The sequence below is a fragment of the Triturus cristatus genome, chromosome 1_2 (genome assembly GCF_964204655.1).
Source record: "Triturus cristatus chromosome 1_2, aTriCri1.1, whole genome shotgun sequence".
Classification (NCBI taxonomy): domain Eukaryota; kingdom Metazoa; phylum Chordata; class Amphibia; order Caudata; family Salamandridae; genus Triturus; species Triturus cristatus.
The window spans coordinates 820,605,468-820,625,932 of NC_140580.1; the positions used below are offsets into that span (position 1 = coordinate 820,605,468).

Genomic DNA, 20,465 nt, shown 5'->3' on the forward strand with positions numbered 1-20,465 from the left:
GTCCTTTCTCCCTGGGCTGGTGCACAAATGGCTGCCATGCGTCAACGCATGGTGCAAGGGTGTCTGCGTTTATGGGGTGATAGTTATGCGCAGGAAAAGACACCTTCCTGCACAAAAACAATCAATGGATTGATTTCCTCTTTCTATGTGTGCTGCAGAATACAGCACACATAGAAAGCGGAACAAACGAGGAGAAATAATGGCGAGGGGTAGGCTTTTGACGCATTCCCAAGTTTAAGAAATCTCGGGGCGGCTATACATGGCCTTGTAGATATGGCCCTGCGGTGTCTGCCGCCGGACCCTCACTAAAAGTGACGTTCCAGCGGCGCAGGGGCCTTGTAAATGAGGCCCTCTGTTTTTGGTTCTGAATTGGCATAAATGCTGTATAGAGTGCAGTTTCTTTGAAGACAGAGGCGCACCTCCAGTCTCTGCCTTTGTGTAGTGATGGTGATATGTCCACTCATGTTTACTTTTTTATTAGCATCAATTACATTACGCTAGGAACAGTAACTAGTGCACAGGGTTCATATACCATTCCTCAATCTTTTAGTTTAAATAACGGGGACGAGCCTTTTAAAATGCTCTTTACCCCTCAATGTTACTTTTTCAGCTGTATAAGGTGGTACACTGCCGGACTTCACTGCAGTTTACTAAAAACACCATGGGGCAGATTTATGAGCCCCTTGCGCCACTTTTGCGTCACTTTTAACATGGGAAAAGTGACGCAAAAGTGGCGCAAGGGGCTCATAAATCTGCCCCCATGTGTCCCCTCTTCGGGGCTATTTTGTTTTTACACACAAACAAAGGTCCTGGTGAAAAAGCAGCTGGATTCTGCTTCTCTTACAATAATAAACGTAAATTAAGATTGCAAACGTTTTGTAAATGAGGCCATTTATCTTTTTCAAGTAATACAAGTTCCTAATTGTTTTTATTTTATTTAATAAAACACATTGAAGCCAATTGAGGGCGCAATTTAAAGTGTCAAATAATAGTGAAGAAAGTGACTTGTTGCAATGATTAAATCTTGCATCACATATTATTCTTCAGAGAGGGAAAAAAATAACATTCTATCTCTTGATAGTCTGTATTCAGTTGTGAATTTTTTTATTGTGTGCCATGGAAATGCAATTATTTATTCTGCAGAAATGTTCAGATTATTTGCATGCAGAACATTCATCTGTTGTCTATGAATTACATCTACTTAAAAAAAGGGCAACCATGTGTGACAAAGTTCCCCCTAACACTGTCGTGCCCATTACACTACTCATAATTGGTGTTAAGGGACAAAGGTTGTGCCTTGTGAGTGCCATTACATCAAGAAATGAAGTTATTATTATCTCGTTTCTGCAATCTCAGGTTTTGCTACTTGCGATTGAAGCCTTCCCCATGCCCCAAATACCTTTTCATTCCAAGGCCTAATTTTACAATTAATGGTGGCTGATTGTGGTAGGTCGTGTTTTAACATGACAGGAATATAATCACTATATCAACTCTTCATAATACTATTGTGTGAACTGGGTCCCTGCAAGCTTCTAGATACAGAGATATAATCAATAGCAACTAGACGAACCTCTGGCTGCATGTGTGGGAGGACATTTCACTTCCAGTGAAGTAGTAAGCTGATCATTGCAAGTTCCAGTGGTGGTTAATCAAAGAAGTGCAGATCTTTGGTTGCTCTTAAAATACATGGGAGCAGGAATAAATGTTCTAAACTGATCTCCTTCTCCATTGTAATGTAGACCTGTCAGCTTCTCAACTAATTTAATATTAAAATCTCCAGCAAGAATCCCAGCTCACTTCCTTCCAATTAGAGTTGAATTGCTATGCATGAAGTGAGCCAGAAAAAGTAATAATTTCATATCATTAGGGACATTGGAAATATAAAAAATGTAAATGTAAAAAATAATAAGTAATACATTCTAATCTTCATTACCCAGTGATCTATAATTTATAGTAAAATTAATTGATAAATCAATCCAGATTAGTAGCCCCACCCCCTCCCTTGGCTCTCTTAGGCAATGATGGTGTCCCTGGAGCAACATATGGGGTAAACCCATCCATTTGTCAACCAAGTTTCTTGTAGAATTAATATCTTATATTGAGTAATATAATTCAACCAGTCTTTGTCACACATATCTATGCACAAACCTGCACTGTTACAAGAAACCAAATTATTGTCCTTATATTTTCTTGTTGTCATCAATAAAACTCCAAGAGAGGAGCGCTAACAATTTTGTCCCAATATCAGTATCACCTTTACAAGACGGAGTATGGATTGATCGTTTATCAAGTTCATCCAGTGAGTTTAGTACTGCATTTTTGCTACATGTTGGAATTGGCTCTTGAGATCTATGTAACATAATACTTCCAATGGCAAAGGAGCCTGATGTTTGCAGACATGATCAAGGACTATTGAATTATCCCAAAGAGACAGCATGAATAGACACAGAGAAATCATAAACCTACTGAATGTGCAGTAGAAAAAATTATTTTGGTTGCCTAAAATGAATCATAAAGCGGTCACTTGAGATTTTTCTTTACTTGAGTTTCCTACCCATTCTACTCTTCTCACAATGCTAATATCATTGTGAGAAATCCTGGGCCCTATATTGGTACTTGTACACCGGGTAAATCCAATGAGCAACCTTGTTTTTAAACCACAGACGCACTTTAAACAGACTTCTGTTAGCAGATAGTGTTAGTCTTATGGTAACATTGTTCTGGTAGTATTTCTAATGGCAATATTGTTATGGTTTTAATTAACTGAAACAATAAAATCTGAATTTGAATTAATTTTAAGTCACTTTCACTTTGGGAGAGGGGGTGTTTTTGCACCATATCATATGTAGAGGACCGAGGGAGTAGATGCAAGACATCATTGGCAGGGAAACTAGAATTCCCAGTGCCAGATTGTATTGTCTTAGTTGCAGTTATTTTGTAAAGATGCTGCAAAATTGGTGTGTCTTCTATGACCGTGTAGGAAATAAATGGTTAAGTGTGCGTGGTTTGCCTCGTTAATGGGGATAGATGGATTGCATGGCAGAATTCCGCTTTGAATAGCTTCATCATGAATTTTGACCGTGTGAATCAGTGGGTGAAAAACACTTCTTGGCAAACCATTTTTGTGCAACTATAATCCAAAGTGGATGATAACTTCGAACCTATTTTGGGCAAGGAAAAACTCAACATCAATACAGGGGTTCCCACCTTGAGGACAGGACTTCTTAGTAGGATGATCTTTGCAACATACCCTAACTCTCATTGTTTCCTTGTTTTTGGAAGGTAGAGGATAAATGTGATTTGGGCTCTCTGAGAATGTAGGCCTATAAGTCTATGAGTCTCAGCTGTGGTTATATACAATTCTCCATGTTGGCCTCTCAAACTGCGGGTTTTATGCTCCCAGCAGACTCAAAGGGCATATTTACAATGAAATGGTGCCGAGCAGTGCGCAAGCAATTTTGCTGCGCCGAGCTGCGTCATTCAAAAAATGCAGCAATGTGCTGTATTTACATGAATATGGTGCACCCCAGTGCTCTCCCCTGTGCAGCTGTGCGCCAACGCAGGAACGCTTATACCATGGTTGTATGGATGATTGTGTTACTGCAGGAAGGGAAACCTTCCTGCACAAAAACAATCTTTAATGGAGTTGAAAGTGCAAAAACCGAGGCAAAATAAAAGTATTTCTCCTCGTTGCGCCAATTTAACACCTCCCCTGGAAAGGCATTTGTTTTTGGCGCTGCCTCAGATTTATGAATCCTTGTAAATCTGGGCAGAATCAAAAAGCCTTGGGTGTTGATTGGAAAACCCACAGCAACACCCATGACACGCCCCATCGAGGCCGAGTACTACGTGAACGAGGGCCATAGTAACAAGGCCAGGTAAAGCCACGCAAAATTGCTTTGCGTGGCCTTGTAAATATGGTCCAGCCCACAGCATTACTGGAGTGTCAAATAAAGTCATGCTCCGGTGGCGTTAGGTGCTTGTAAATATGTCACTGATTATCCTATGCGTTCCTTGAACAGTGTGCTCAATTTTTTCTTCAGTACTCCCACTATCTTTCCTAATAAGCTGTCAGGTATGGTTGATTTTAGATGCATGTTACCTAAACTGAAGTTTTGCAAAGTCATCCTGTGCCCTGTGCATCACCAACTTTTTTGCTGACAGGTACTGGTGGTAACTGACTCTGACTGACCCTGGGCTCTGCCTAATCAGGCCCAGGGCCAGTGCTATGCTGAAAGAGACACTTACAATACAGTGGGAACACCTACAATGATCTCTAGTTCATCTCACTGGAAAGCTCCAGAGGTCAGACTTCCATAAGTTTGACCAGGAGCTCGTCACAAGTCAAGCCGGCGAACCCTCACCAAATCTAGACTGGCTGAGAGCTTCGAGGGACCACTGGAAGAAAGCTCCAGAAAGGTTTCAAAGTCAGAAGGTGAAATCTTTGACTGATATCTACACCGAGGGATAGCCATGCAGGGCTCCATCGCAGTCGGCCTGAAACTTTGAATTTTACCTGGTCTAGTACAACCAGATGTCCCAATAAGCACTGTGCAATGTAGTGCTAAATCTTTAAAAATTCATATCTCCGGTTCCCTACATTGTATTTTTTTCATGTTGGTGTAATTTTAAAGATACAAATATTTCCTATCTTTATAAATTGGTGTTTAATTTTTATTGCTAGTTGTGTCTTAATTATTTACTGAATTGGGGTTCTTGAATGCTTTACATACCTGTCTTTGAAGTTAAGCCTGCCTGCTCGCAGCCAAGCTACCAAGGGTTGAGCATGGGAATAATTTCCATTGCCTGTACTGAGCCCTATATTGTGTTAATGGCCTTATTGCTAGTGGTAGATATACATTTACCACTACTAATAGCCCACTTTCCAACACAGAGTTTGTAGGGAAGCAGCAGTTTTACTTTTTCCATGGTCACGAAACACCAGCACAAAGGGACTGGGCCCATCCCAGCCTCTTCTGGCTTCTTATGGGCTGCAGACGGACATGCCCTTGGCTTGGGTATCACCTGTGGACAGCGTGGGTACATCCCATGTGCATCCTGCACCACATGCATAGAAGTCACTTATAAAGGGCCCCGAATGGAAGCGCCTTCAAGTAGCAGGGACTAGTAGGGACTATGTGTAATGAAGCCCCTTAGAATCAGGCAACAAAACAGGCTGGTACCTGCTTTCTGGTCTCCTCCTTCAAACAGCAGCAAGCTCTTTCCTGCTTTGCAGCCTACTTCAAACAGCAGCAGTAAATGCACCCTGAATCATGGGAATACTCGCTTTTATGGAGCCTGAAGGGGAAGTACATTTAAGTACTAGGGATCAGGGAAATGAAGTCCCTAAGTGCAAGGCAACAGAGCACTCCTGCTTTTAAGCATCCTCCTTAAATAAATACGCTAATGCTAGCTTATGGTGAAAAGAATCATTACTATAGTTTCATTATTCCCAGCAAGCAGTTTTTAGCCAGCTATTTCAAAAGCTCTTTTATCGGATCTAATTCTGGTCTATGAAGATGTTAGCTATTATTAATCCTTTCTGTAAATGTCTTGCATGTTATAGAAGAAGGCAAATATATACATAGGTATTACCACTTATTGTTAAATGAAAGTAATTTCAGCCTCATGTACTACTTTTTAGGTGGGTGCACCTGGCAAAACGTCATCACTCACAGTTAAGAGAACCAATGACTGATGTGGACTATGCATTGCCACAAGCCATTTGCTTTGGTGGACTTTAGCAAAATGTAAATAACACTTGAACATGCCCAATAATGAAGACAGTTCACCAAAAGCGCCTGTATGTATTTACATATGTATATATTTTTATTATAATTGTTTAGGAAAACATGAGGCTGATAAAACAGCTTAAGCACCAATGGCCTCATTACGATGTTAGTAGGACAACATCGTAGTGGGATTGGGACCGACCGACAAGTAGTTGAAGGTCCCACCCACCAAATTATGATGCCACTGCCGAAAAGGGCCACAGCACAAACCCCAATGAAAAAAGGCATGTTTTAAATATCCATGCCAGTGTTTCCAGGCATCATGTGCTGCCTGGCACATGGGGCATGAATGTTTGGGGAGGCATGACAGGTGCCCCCCTGGGCCTAAAGCGGAGACCTACAGGGAACGGTGCCCTGCAAGGGCCCACAAAGTTCCATTCTTGCTGCTTTTGATTGCCACATAAAAATGCAGTCAGAATGGGCCATCATAATCCGAAAGGCGGTGCCCCCACAGGCACCGCCCCTATATACAATCTGACTGATGGCTCGATGGGCTCCTTGAGCTCGTCGGAAGCGTTAGTCAGTCCCTCCGACCGATGCGGTCCGAGCGACCACAACATATTGCTCCCCCTGCTGGATGTTGGTCGGCCTATCGGTGGCAGAATTACCGACATCAAGTAGGTCCTTTCATAAACCTTCAGCTCCACAGGTTGTTATTAGATACCCTTCTTCCGTCAGTTTGTAAGTGCTTAAAAGGTCTTTCACAAAACTGCAAAGCTGGATCAAAAGTAAGTGCTTGAAAAGTAAGATGTTAGGAGATGTCCCTCTCAAATCTGATACAAGTGCTTGAAAAGTGTTTAACAAAGCTGCAGTATGGCGTTAGTAAATGCCCTCCCAAGTTAGAAGAAAGTTCTTGAAAAGTCTTTCACAAAGTGGTAGTCCAGAAAGCTGTCAATAAATGCCCCTTCTCAAGCTAAATACAGGCGTCTGAAACCCCTTTCACAAGGCTGCAGTGGTGCAAGCTCTTACTAGGGGCCTCTCTTGATAGAGATATAAGTGCAACATAATCTTTCATAAAGCTGCAGTAATAAAAGCAGTAGAAAATGTCCTTCTTGAGACAGATACAAGTGCTTGAAAAGTCTTTCACAAAGCAGCAGTACCATAGGGAGTAACAAGATGTTCCGCTGGCTTCAGATCCAAAAGCTCGGAAGTGTTACACTAAGCTAAAGTAGTGCAAGCCCTTACTTAATGCCCTTCTTGATCCAGATGATAATACTTCAAAAAATCTTTCACAAACCTACAGTACCATGAAGCATTACTAGATGTCCCTCTTTATCAGATAAAAGTGCTTGAAACATCTGAAATACAATTACAGAACTGCAAGTCTTTTTTAGATGTCCCTCTCGAGTCAGGTGTAAATGTTTGAAAATGATTGTGTTTTTACAAATATCCCACTGCTGGGATATGATGATGATAGCAATCACTGTAACTTTCAATCTATTTTTATCGGTATGGAAGATGGTGAAGGCACCCTAGCATACATTGCTATTTCAGTCACTTGTAAATTGAAAGTCCCTTAATTATTTATGATATTATGTTTGTTAGTGAAAGAAGCGATCATGTTGAAAGCAGTATGGCTGCCCGTCTTGAATTACACACAAACCCACTGTATCCCAGCCTGCAGTTCCTTAGGTTGCTCCTAGTGCCAATAGGTGCCAACCACTGAGAGGATGGGGATTTATCACATACATTTGCATGTTCCCTTTTGTTCCTCTAATCATTTGTACTTTGTTTGTGTAAATAAATATGCAGATGCTGCTTTATTTGTCACACCAGGTTATGTTTTTCTAAAATATTATTACGCTATATACATACATATAGGGGCTTTTGGTCAACAGACTTAAACCATTGGTCGGTGTTAGACCTGCCGTCCTTAGATGTGGTTTCTGAGCAAACATTTGGCTTTCTCCCCTCCTGTTTAGTTGAAATTCGTTTTTTTTGCTTCAGGCTCTGCACTTTGCCACTGCTAACCAGTGCTAGAGAGCTTGTGCTCACTTCTTCAAACATGGTAAAGCTGGCTTACATCCAAGTGGCATATGTATGTTACTGTAAGTCCCAAGTAAAGTGACTACATGTACCCAGGACCTGTAAATTAAATGCTACTAGTTGGCCTGCACCCAGGTAGTGGGCTACCCACTTAAGTAGCCTTTCTAAACATGTCTCAGGCCAATCATTGCAGCCTGTGCGCAATCTTGCTAGGCTTAAACCTTCCTTTTTAATAGATATAAATCACCCCTAGTGGTAGTCTGTACCAGTCCTTAGGGCAGGGTGCAGTGTATTTGACAAGCTGGCAATATATATTTACGTTTTACATGTCCTGGTATTGAAAAACTCGTACATTTATCTCTGATAGGATAACATTGGGTTACATTATTACATTTAATAAGTGATAACTTTTGTTTGGGAAAAGATACAAATGTCATGCTTACACTCAAATAAATTGTAATTTAAAACTATCTTTAATGGTAAAGACGGATTCTAAACAACAATTCAGACAATACCACTTTTAGAATGTTGGCATTTTCTTGGCCTAACTATTTGGTGCTTGTAGCCTGTATCCTGGGTCACATGATTAAGTGTAGTTGGCAGTTGGTCTTTGTATATTTCTCCCAGACAATGGCACAAAAGGGGTCTGGAAGGTGACAGGAAGGACCATCCTGCCAGGATGGATGGGGCGGAGTTGTTCACAACCCCACCTACATTTCAAAGAAGCTGCCTCAGCACACTCACAAATGACTTGATATTACCCTTTTGTCACACCAGGCATTCTTCAACAGTTAATGCCGTGCAACAAGGCACTTATAAAGGTCACAAGCATACAAATAAATGTGTGCTTAATTAAATAAGAAAGAGCATAAACTAAAAATGATTTCCACAAAACTAAGGGGGTAATGTATATGTTGGTGGCATGTATACTCCATTGCAACGGTGACTGAGCATACGTACCGCCAACATGAAGGTCTACCTGCCTGATTTACACGCAGGAGGACCTTCAGTTTTACCACAGAAGAGATTACTCTGTCTGCTCCTTGGCCAAACTTCTCTAATGGCCCCCTGGAGTAAGGGCCATTGGAACAATGGCTACCTGTCCACCTGCTCAATTTAGATGGAAGGCATTAGTCATATTTTTACTATTTTTTACAGGCAGGTTTTACCTGGTGGTAAGGAATAGTGAATACATTATAATGCTTCCCTTGCCATGGGAAGACTCCCCTGGAGAGAGGACCATTATATTTTTCTTTGCAAAAAGAAAATGTAGTTTAGGGATTTTTGTTTGTAAAGAAAAACACATTTACTCTGTTCTACAGAACTGCGTCTTGCTGATGTATCTCTGTTACACAGAGTAATATACATTTCTGGGAACAACCATCACAGTGATTCCTGGCAATATTTTATAAATGTCTGCATGCTTGAAGATAATTTATAAATTAGGATGAGCTCTCTCTTCCATCGGGATGAAGTAATTTTCTCCAAACCCTTGATGGAACAGTAAGCTGTCCGACAACAAATAAATTACCCCCTAAATCTCAAATACAGTGTACAGTATACATTCATGGTAATCTGTAAAAACACAATTACAAAATAGACTGCAGCCCAATGCATAATATCTCATCCAAATATGAATATACCACATAGTATCAGATCCTAAGATTTAACCTGAAATCCCCCACTCCTCACCAGCTCAGCCATGCTGTGCATTCAATTGCATATTCACCCAATCCTAATAAGAGTCTAAAGCTTCAGAAACCATGCTTTCTATGCCCATAATACAGTCTTTAAAGGGCTAGCAAGTTGCAACACGGCATAGGTCTAAGCCCCGTCATTGCACAAAACAATGGGTCTTATTACAATGGTGGACAATCGTCTGACCGCCATCGTTGTGGGATCGGGACCGGCCAACAGGAATTACGATCCGACCACCGTGTAGGTGGTCGGAAACATGCCTTTTCCCATTGAGACTTGTGCTGCAACCCGGAAAAGGGCTGCAGCGCAAGCCCCAATGGCAAAAGACATGTTTACAAACATCCCTGCACCGTGTGCCAGGCACCATGTGGTACTCGACACAGGGTGCATGGGTGTTTGGGAGGGCACCACTTTTCATCTGCATACAGCGATAGTAGAAATCTGTGTTTGGGGAACTTAATGCCCTTCTACAGGTTCTTTTCAAGGAGCAGGGAAGCCAGCAGTTCAATGGCAACAGCAAAGAGCAAGATCCAGACGGAACGGGGGCCCTGCTAGGGGCCACCAAAGTCCCTTTCCGGAAACCATTTCTATGGCGGTTAGACTGCCATGGAAAGGCTTTCGGTAAGGGACAGCGTAATCCCTATGGAGGTGCCTGAGTAGGCACTGGTGCTATTGTAGGGAATAAGATATGACCGACGGTGGAAGCGTCAGTCGGTCCCTCATCATAATGTGGTGGTCGGAACGCTCTGCTGGATGTTGTTAGGTCGTTGGCTGTCCCAAACAACATCCTAATCAGCCCCTATGTTCTTAAGCCAATCATGTACTGTAAGAAATTGGGGTTTTTAATGAGGGAACTGTAAACCCTTCTCAAGCAACACCATAATTGTTGTCAAGGTGAAGCACAAAAGTCACTAAATTAACCTGTACTTAACCATCTGGTAGCTTGGCACTAAAGCAGTCAGGCTTAACTTAAAGGCAATTTATTAAGTATGTATGCAGCACTCAAACTATAATGAAGTGAAAACACAACACATTAAAAATCTCACTCCAATTTAGAAAAATAGAGAAAATGTTAATAAATAAAATGACAAAAAACTAATTAAATCCAAATATTAGAAGCGGAGTACTACTTTCTAAGGTTTTTTGTGTGAAACATAGTGACTAAAAGATCAAAGCACCAACCTCGGTTATCAGATTGCACAACACCGGGTTAAAGCCAAAAGTTAAGGCCAACCATGATGGATCGCAGTTTGGATACATGAGGTAGAGTGGGCCCGGTCTCGGCTTACCTTCGGACCTAGGAGAAATCCTGAGAAAAGGTCCATGAGAAGGTAGAGTTCAGCTGGGCAAGGCAGCAGGCTGTGTCTGAGGAGGAGTCGTTGTCACTGAGGAGCACTGGACAAGGCCTCAGTGAAGCCATCAACGATGGTAGAAAAAAATCTGAGCAGGAGAAGCCGGATTGCCAGGTCCAAGGAGGTCGTTGATGGGGAGCCTGTCACCATCTAGCCCGATGAAGATTTTTACTTTTGGACTTGAACAACATTTTGGAAGTCAAAAATGTCAAGCTGGTCTAAGCTGCAAGCCAGAGCCATAGAGGGCTCCACAAGGCCAGATTCCATCTCTCAGAGGTCCTGTTGACCAGGATTTGCTGCTGCAGAGAAGATTGTAATGGGAGCGGCAGCTCGGTCAGGCGGACCGGTGATGCACCGTGTATGGATCGACCGGCAGGTAGGCCCCGACCTTCTGTCGGTTCTTCTGGCACTTTTTGGTGAACACTTTACTAAGTCCCATCGTTTTGGGTTAGGTAGTAGCAGCACTTATAACACTACTTCAAAGGGTCCAGGATCTGGGCGGGGTGTTAAGTTGCACTCCAGCAGAGGCCACATGCAGTGCTCTAGGTCTCTGAAGCTTGTGATTTCCCTGTAGTTCACCCAGGAGGCCAGCCAACTAATACTTGGAGTCAGTCTGGTAGTCCTGGGTTCAAGGAGATGGTCCTCTCTCTTTCAAGCAGCAAAGTAGGCTTCTGAAGAATAAGGCAGGCCTCAAACAGAAGGGCAGTCCTCTGGTAGCAGCAGGGCAGTTCTCTGAGGAACTAGGCAGACCTCAAGCAGCAAGGCAATCCCCTGGAGTATAAGGTAGCCCTTCTGAAGTCTTCCACAGGTACAGCTCTGTACTGAAGAGATGGTTCAGGAGGTCCAATATTTATACCCATGCCAGCATTGAATTGGGTAGGGGGTGACATCCTAGCTACCCCCACATCTAGTTCCGGAAAGTTTTTTCCTTCCCCAGCAAAGGTTCCAAAAAGTCTGGCATGACAAAAGACTGGTGTCAGACTCCTTTGTGTGTGTCGTGGAGGCATCCCTTCCAAAAGTAAGTAGAGCGAGGAACAGCTCCTTCTCACCCATCCTTGCAAGATGACTCATCCTGCCAACACTAAGTCCTCCTTTGTCTCACTGTCTGGGAGGAATACACAAAGGGCAACTGCTGAGTTATTCAGTCATTTGACATAGGACACAGGCAGCAGGCCCCAAATGGTTAGGACTTAAAATCCGACTTTACCATAGAGGATTTAAAATTACAAATCATTTCAGCACAAACTTGATATTTCCGCTTGTTCCCAATCAAATGTTAGCTCCTATTACATGTAGGAAGGTAACCAAATGTTATCCTATGGGAGAGGTAGGCCATATAGTGTAAAAAACAAAATTAGGAGTTTTTTCTACCGGGTCCTGTAAAACTTAAAAACCCATGCCCTATTTTTTAAATCAATACACCCTGGCCTAGGTGCTGCTTAGGCGCTACCTTAGGGGGAAATTACATGTTTTAAAAAGGAACGTTTAGGCCTTGAAAAAAAGTTTATTTTGTCAGGCCTAATTGGAAGTTTTCAAACTGCCCTAAAGGTTGCAATGGCATGCCTGAGACTTGTTAAAGTGCTACTTAAGTGGGTGGCACAATGAGCGTGTAAAGCCCAGTAGCAGCATTTAATTTATAGGCCCTGGGTACAATTACTACCATATACTAGGGACTTATAAGTAAATTAAATATGGCAATCAGGTGTATACCAATAGTAGGATGTCTTGTGTTAAGTGTACAAGCACTTTAGCACTGGTTGGCTGCACTAGATGTACCCAAAGTTATAAATTGGGGAGAACTCCCAAGCCAAATGCGGAAAATCAGCATGGTCTGTAGACAGCAACAAGAGGTGCATGTGTAGTCAATACTGTGTAAGAGTTTAGGAGTGTAATAGAATATATTCAAATAGTGAAAATAGATGAGCTTCTGTCTATAATTTAAAAACACAGACTTTGTCTGCTCATAGCAAAACTTTCAGACCGTAAGCGATATCACCCCCCAAGTCCGCATCCTACTGTGTCTACGCAGTGTGGTAATGAGAGGTCATGCACACCATCTATAATTTATATAGTTTAGAGGCTCATCCTATTATATTCTGAGATAGAAACATTTGTACCAGCGGAGAGAAATCATCAGGTTCTCGAGGGCATGAGTCTCAGCAAGCCATAGCTGCCTAGTGAAGCAGAGAGTATACCAACATGTCCGGTACATTAATAGTTCCACATTCATGAAATTGCTCTTGGGCGGGGAAGCAACCACTGTGAAAAAGTTGGCCCAGCTTATGCAGGCCCAGGGGGCTCAGTTTGAGTTTCACCAATCTTTCGATGATGGCTGGACAGGGTAATCAGCAATGGGTGATTCTGGGAAATATGCCAGTGTTCTGCCAGCTCTCCTAGCCATGGACCTTATCACCCAATGTGTGCACTTGCCGGTCTCATGGAACCTACCAACCGGGCTTTGGCAGCTTAGCAGCCAGAGTGGTGCTTGCTGTGTATGCCTCTATCTGATTTCTATGGGTAAGTGTGGGGCAATGATGTTGACTTCAATTCTGTACATAGTAAAATACATCTGCGCTATATGAAAGTAAATTTCAAAGCTGCCCACCTCATATGGCTGAGTCAACCTCTCCCTTCACAGCCTTGGGTTCTTGCCTCCGTCTGTCAGTCTAGTCAACAAAATGAGCAGTCTGGCAAACATGCGTTTGCATTGGATTATGGGTACATACTCAAAAAGATACAGAAATCCATGTAATACCAGCTTCTTAAGAAGAGTAATTCTACCAGCCATGGGTAGGGGCAGTTGGATCAATTTTTCTACTAACGCAATAATGCGTATTTATAGCTGATCAGTAGTTATCGCTCAGATCTAAATCTTGTTTCCTGTTCATGCAGATACCAAGATATTAGAAGAGTTAGTCTACCAATACTATCAGTGAGAGGTAACACCTCCTACTTGCTCCAATGAATTTTGACTCCTGAAATCCCACCAAATCAGACAGTAGAATTGAAGGCCCCAGACATAATTTTGTTAACAACCAACAGAATATCATCTGCATACAGCGATAGTAGAAATCTGTGTGTGGGGAATTTAATACCCTTCAACAGGTTCTTTTCATGGAGCAGAGAAGCCAGCAGTTCAATGGCAACAGCAAAGAGCAAGGGCAACAGGGTCAGCCCTGCCACTGACCCCTAGCCTGAAGGGGACAAAGTATAACCATTATGTGTGAATTGCACAGATACGAACCGGGGGGCAGTTGCACTACACAATCTCAATCTATATTATAACAATGCAGAAACTATTGAACACTGTATATCAGGGAATACAGGCATGTGTTTTCATATAGGGTTGTATCAATCTATCAATCAGACAGGCACTGAGAGTGCTGCTGCAGGGGGCCTCAGTTGAACAGCCAGGTCGTGAGTCCTTTACTGAATTCCAACAGAGAGGAGAGGTCCGCATGTGAAGTGGTAGGTCGATCCAAGTCTTTGCAGCGGTATAGGGGAATGAACGTCCTCCACTCTTACTGCTATCAAGGCAGGGGGTGTGGGTAAGGCAGAGTGAGGCAGAGCGCAGGTGTCTGGGGAAAGGTGGAAGTTTAGTCGGTGGTTGATGTAAACGGGTGCCTGATTGTGGAGGGCTTTGAATGTGTGTATCAACATCTTGAAATGGCATTGAGGTGGGGGTGATTGGGTCCATTTAGGGAAGTCTAGGATGAGTCTGGCTGCTGAGTTCTGTAATGTTTGCAGTCTCTTGAAGAGGTGCAAGGTGATTCCTACGTAGAGTTTTTCCATAGTCCAATCGGCTGGTGACAAAGGATTGTGTGACTGTCCATCTGTTGTCGATCATGGAGAGCATGCGAAGGGTGAGAAAGCAGGTGGACGACACTGTGTTGATCTGTCTTTTCATGGTGAGCTTACTGCCCAAGATGATGCCAAGGTTGCGGATTGGTTAGTCGGCGTGGGAGAGGGCCATAGTTTGGGAGGCCAACACACACAGCACCACACACACTGCTCAATACTATGCACCAATTTACAAATATACATAAGCTGTTGGAATTACTTTGTGACATTGCATAACATCACCACCCCTCCCGCGGCGGGTGGGGTCTAGTATCACCACTCCCATGAATGCACATCACTTGGCCCCCTAATGCAGTTAGTTGAACACAACCTGGAGCGAGGGCCCTGCGCACTGGCACCATCCCAGTGGCGACCCACCCCATTACCTCAACAAGCATTTAAACTAGGCACACCTGCCCTATTGACACATAACCCTAACTGAGCGTCTCCTACTGACCAAGAAGTATACACCTCTACATCTGAGGGACTAACAGTCTGGGTTGTTCTTCACCTAAGCGCAGCAGCAAGAATACATGTTTAAGCATCACTTTAGAATGACAGTACACATCACGTTTGTTGATCATTATAATGCATTGCAATTACAGCCCCTAAAGGCATCACAGATGAATCACAGGATTAAGCATATACAGCCAGACACCCTTGCAGGAATGTCTGGCAACATAACCCCACTTTGCTTATGACGTCGCCTTACACAGGTACTTCACATTACACATGTGCCTTTCAGTCCCTCTAAAAATGAAGTAACTTGGTTAAATGGATTGGTGGTGCAATTACACTTCTTCAGCTCCAGGGAATGCCCTGCTCCAGACATCCCCAATTCAGCTCTTCACTCTTTGAGGCAGTCCCTAAGGCACCCCCAGCTGTACAACAAAAGTTCCAGCCATGGGGATGTTGATAATGCCTGGCAGAGCACTTGAGGGGTTATTCTTTTGAGTCCCCATGAGACTTAGGGAGGAACGTTCTCTTCGTGCTGGGGGGAGACTGCATAGCTCCTGCAGCTCCCCCTGCACCTTTGAACACACCTTGTGGTGACCCCATCCTCCTGGGGCCACCACGAGCGGAGAAATCGCTGCTTTTCCTTGCAGGCCGGTCTGGGCCTGCAATGCATTATGGGGAGATCTGTGGCCAGAGCGTGCATATTATAACTGCGGCTCTCCCGCTGTGCTGGGGAGAGCCGCACAGCCTTTTCCAGTGGCCTTGCGCCACATCCGCCGTTCGTTGGGGGTCTGGTCCCACCCGGACCCCTGCTGTCACCCGGTGAGTTCTGCGACTCGGGGAACCCACCACCGGCTGCTCTTCACTTTTTCTTGGGGGCCCGGTCCCATACAGGCACCCTGCAGCATGCAGACGTTGGAGGGCAGCTCAGGGAGTCCACCCCAGCTGCCCTCGCCGGCTCCACGCCCGCCAGCACCTTTGCGTGCTGAGGCGGGAGCCGGCACCTCACTTCTGGTCTGCCTGCGGGCAGACCAGGAGACTCCTGCCGGTCTGGCTGGACCTCGGGGGAGTGTGGCGGCACTCCCCCAGCCTCGCCACCCGCATATGGCCCAGAGTTGGAATCCTGGGTCCCAAGCAAATCTTCACGGGGGGCGCGATGGCGCTCCCCGACTTGTGCTCCCTTCTCTTCAGGGCCAGGAAATGGGGTCCGAGGCCCCTGGACAGCCCCGACTTCCGCCTTCTCGTCGGGGGCCAGGGTGGGCTCCTGGCACCCCACTTGCCCAGCTTCACGGGGAACGCGACTCAGCTTTTCAGCTACGAGGGGGGTTGCACGATGGCGCCCCCCCTCCTTTTCAGCTACCTCCTCCACTGCACCGGCATTTTCGGGGTCCGGTGTTGGGATCCCGGGCCCCTCTCCTCATTCCCAGGGGTGCACGATGGCACTCCCCTGCCTCCAGTTCGGCAGGGGCCTGGGTGGGTTCCTGGCACCCCACAGGGGCATTTTTCACGAGGAGCACGATGGCGCTCCCCAACCTTTCTTCTTGTAGGGGCAGCCCCCGGGACTTGACCCACCCCAGGGGCATATCCAGGATCGGCGGGGGAGCCCCACGTGCTTCGTCGTCGGTCGGCCAGAGGTCAAATGTTGCCTACCTTCTGGGGCGCATTTCTCAGCCCCCATGGGACCGATCTTTGCAATTCTGCCCTCTTCTTGCTCCTTGCGGCACACCCCAGCCACTGGGAGCCCTTTCCTTTGCCCTCCTGGTCTCAAGGAGGGTGCATTCAGCAGGGAACTGTCTTCACTGGCTCCCTGCGCCAGCCTTTCACCTGGCTCTCCGCCCACACTTCTGCGCACTGGTCCTGGACTCTTCTCCTGGCGCTGTTCAGGATCCTGGGTCAGTCAGGGGGTTCCTCCTTCCAACTGCCCATTGCACCAGGCTCCAGCACCCTCTGCTTCAGCAGACCACACCCCAGAGAGAGCTCCTCTTCCTGTGCAAGCTTTATAGATTAACACATATGCACATCCAAAGGCTAGTAAAAAAAAAGCGCACAATGCCACACTAATTGCCATAATCTCCAACATAAGATATACGTACCCCTCCTGGTATATAATGCTTACAGGAGACTTTAATTCCAATCTATTCTACTCCATGGAAGAAGACAAGAAATTAGCAGCCAAGAACATATGCTGGAATGTCCACCCTCAATACCAACTAAAAACAACTCATCCGGACCATATAGGCCAACACCTGGTAAAAAACACTAGAGTATCTGGGAATGAGAGTTTTAAATTGCAGACCATCAGAAGACATCCCGCACATTTCATGGCGGGAATACGCGATCAAGACTTGATTATACAGTATTATCATTACCACTGATGCCTTTCCTCTTTCAATTTTCGATTGAATATACTACTAGGAGTGACCATTTTTATGAACATACTCATCTCAATCTAAGCTTAGCTAAACATTATGTGAATCCCGCAACAGAGGAAAGCATTTATTCAATTCATTTAAAACATCTCAGATGGACAAATGAAACCTTTGAGGGGATCAAAAAAAAGCTAAAGGGGTTAAGAACAGCAAGTGGAAATGAGGGCCCATAAAATTCAAGCTTGGAAAAACTTTACAGCAAAATTAACAACACTAATGTCTGGAAAACAAAACAGACACCAAAGAATAAGAACTATAAGGAATTAATGAGAGGGGTTTACATCCTGAAATGAGAACTAAAAAAAGCTGTCAGGAGATTGAAAACAACAGACCTGGATCAAACAGCTTGGGATAACGTTCATCAGATGAGGAAAGTGTACAAAAAGAAGTTATGAGAAGATAAAAGAAACAGTAACGACAAATTCTGGTCTCAAACTATTACACAGTGCTAAGAAAAGTAACCTTAGCACCTTTTTGGGAAATAATAAATAATTTGAATAGGCCATTTAACACCTTAACTTCAAATGTGCAAGAATACGAGTGGACTGGTTTTCTAACAAAAAGATTTATGGAAATTACATCCCCTGAACACCCATCTCAGAAGCATCAGGATGGCTTTCAACAACAAGATCCAGTGGCAGCAAAAGGAGGAGCAGAAAAAGGTGGTACCTGCAAATTAAAATTAAATCTGTCATCTTACTTAGCAGAAGAAATTGCAAGGAATCACGGTAAACATAGCATTGGTTACCGAAAGGTAAGAACGGATTTGTCATTCAGCAGATGAAATAACAAGCATAATACTGAAAGGCATAGGAGGGGTGCACCAGGGCCCAATGGCATTCTCAGGCATTTTTCAAAAACAATCAATTTTTCTGGAGCGAGCATCTATTCACACTATGTAAAGAAATAGAGCTATTAAACTATATTCCATCTAGTTGGCAAGGCTCAATAATTACTCCAGGCACAGGTTAATTGCCCTCCTAGATGTAGAAGCTAAGTACTATGCCTCTCTGATCCCGGAAGACCGGATTGTGTGGTCAGACAACTTCAACCTGATTCCGGTTAATCAGACAGGTTTTAGAAAAGGGATCGGGACAATTACAAATATGTTAACTATCTCATTAATAGCAGACAGTTGCAAGCGGAGGAAACAACAACTGCACCTTTGTTTTATAGATCTAAAAGGCATCATTTGACAGTGTGGATCATCATCACCTATGCGGAAAATTGAGAACTTGCAACATTCCTGAGAGAATATTAAGCGAAATACTCCTTTTCTACTCTCATACCTGGATAAGAATAAAGTTGGGAAGATGGCTCTAGATTAGCTAAAGAGCTGAACAAAGGTTTAAAACAAGCATGTGTGCTGGCACCACACCTCTGTAATTTATTCATGTCCTATCTGGCACAAAGGCTCAACAAGATCAACTCCCACCCACCGCAATTGGGAAAGTTATCATTATCACATGTCTCCTATGCAGACGCTGTGGTGTTAATGAGCTTTACCAAGATCAGTCTCCTGCAGTCGCTTAAGGAAAAGATGGAATATATAACAATCAATTAACTAGAAATTAATACATCAAAAAGCAAAACAATGCTTATCAGTAATCACCCAACTACTAAGCAGAATATATGGCTCAATGGAACTCCACTAGCGGAAGTAACTGCCTACAAATACCTGGGGTTCTACATGGACAAAAGACTAAACCACCTGGGTTTCTACATAGACAAAACCACCAATAACAGAGAGCTTATATGTTCCAGAGAACTAGTGCACTAACATTCGCCTTTAGGATTCTGGCTAAAAAACTGAAGGGTTCAGGGGGTGGGAGTTGGGAGGATGGGGGCGGGGAGAGTTTGGGGGTTTTGTTTTCATCTGAAATGCATTTCAACTATCCTATTATGATAAAATTGTCAATGGCATGATTAGAGTATTGCTTGGGCCGCTGCCTCTGGGTTACAGGGGCCGGCATTGTATGTGTCTGTTGACGAATAAAAACAGTTTTCAAAACAAAAAAACTGAAGGGGCCGTCAAATAAACCTTTGCTTTCAGTGATTTCGGCCAAAATGCTCCCAACAATAACGTACGCCAGCATCGCTCTATATGTCAAAGATTCTGAAGTCTTGAACAAACTATTAGTCTAAACCTATAAAAAGGTTTTTCAGATACATCAGTCAGCCTCACCAACCCAGGTGCGACTTAAATTTGGTCTCACAAGGGAGAATGTATACCACAATAAAGCTTTGATATCGATTTAGACAGAATAAAGCTAGCTCCCTTCTCAATAAGGCCCTCTGGACGGAACTTGAAATGGACAAAAAATCGTCATATAACCAATATCTGAATAAAGCTTTAACAACTACGTGCACGGCAGAGTTATGGAACAAAAATCTGCCTTATTCAAGCTTTAAGCAAGTAATAAATAAAACAGCAAAATTCCTTTCCTTGTTAATTGATAAAAATATCTTCAGCTTGAGAACGCATGCCTGGATGGTGATTAAAAATGAGAAGACTCTTGCATCGGCACCTTACTTAAGCATTACAGTTTCAATCTACCTAAAAAGACAACTGATGGACATACGCATTTGGAAAATTCCCGACGATTGCGGACCAGCCCACCTGGCTCCACAAAGGGTCAACAACATGCTGACTCTCCGGTAGCAATAAAGAGGACTTCATTTAGCTAATTTGCACATACCCGAAACTTTACACAGCGCAAGTCACAAACATTAGAGGAATCAGGAAAAGCAGAGCGGCCATATTAACAGGACTAGATCCGACAGATCCTCAAATGACCTGTAAATTGATTACAATTTTCAAACTTCATGATCAGGCTTTGAAAACTGAAACTCTAACTTGACAGTAGAATGTTAAAATTGTGACTCGTCATGAATTTTACTAACCAGGATAA

General features: G+C 43.8%; 1 protein-coding gene across 1 annotated transcript in view; it reads right to left on the bottom strand.

Moving 5' to 3' along the window:
- Window positions 1-20,465, bottom strand: part of CHD5 (chromodomain helicase DNA binding protein 5) — a 568,616-nt gene that overhangs the window by 282,705 nt on the left and 265,446 nt on the right. The window lies entirely within an intron of this gene.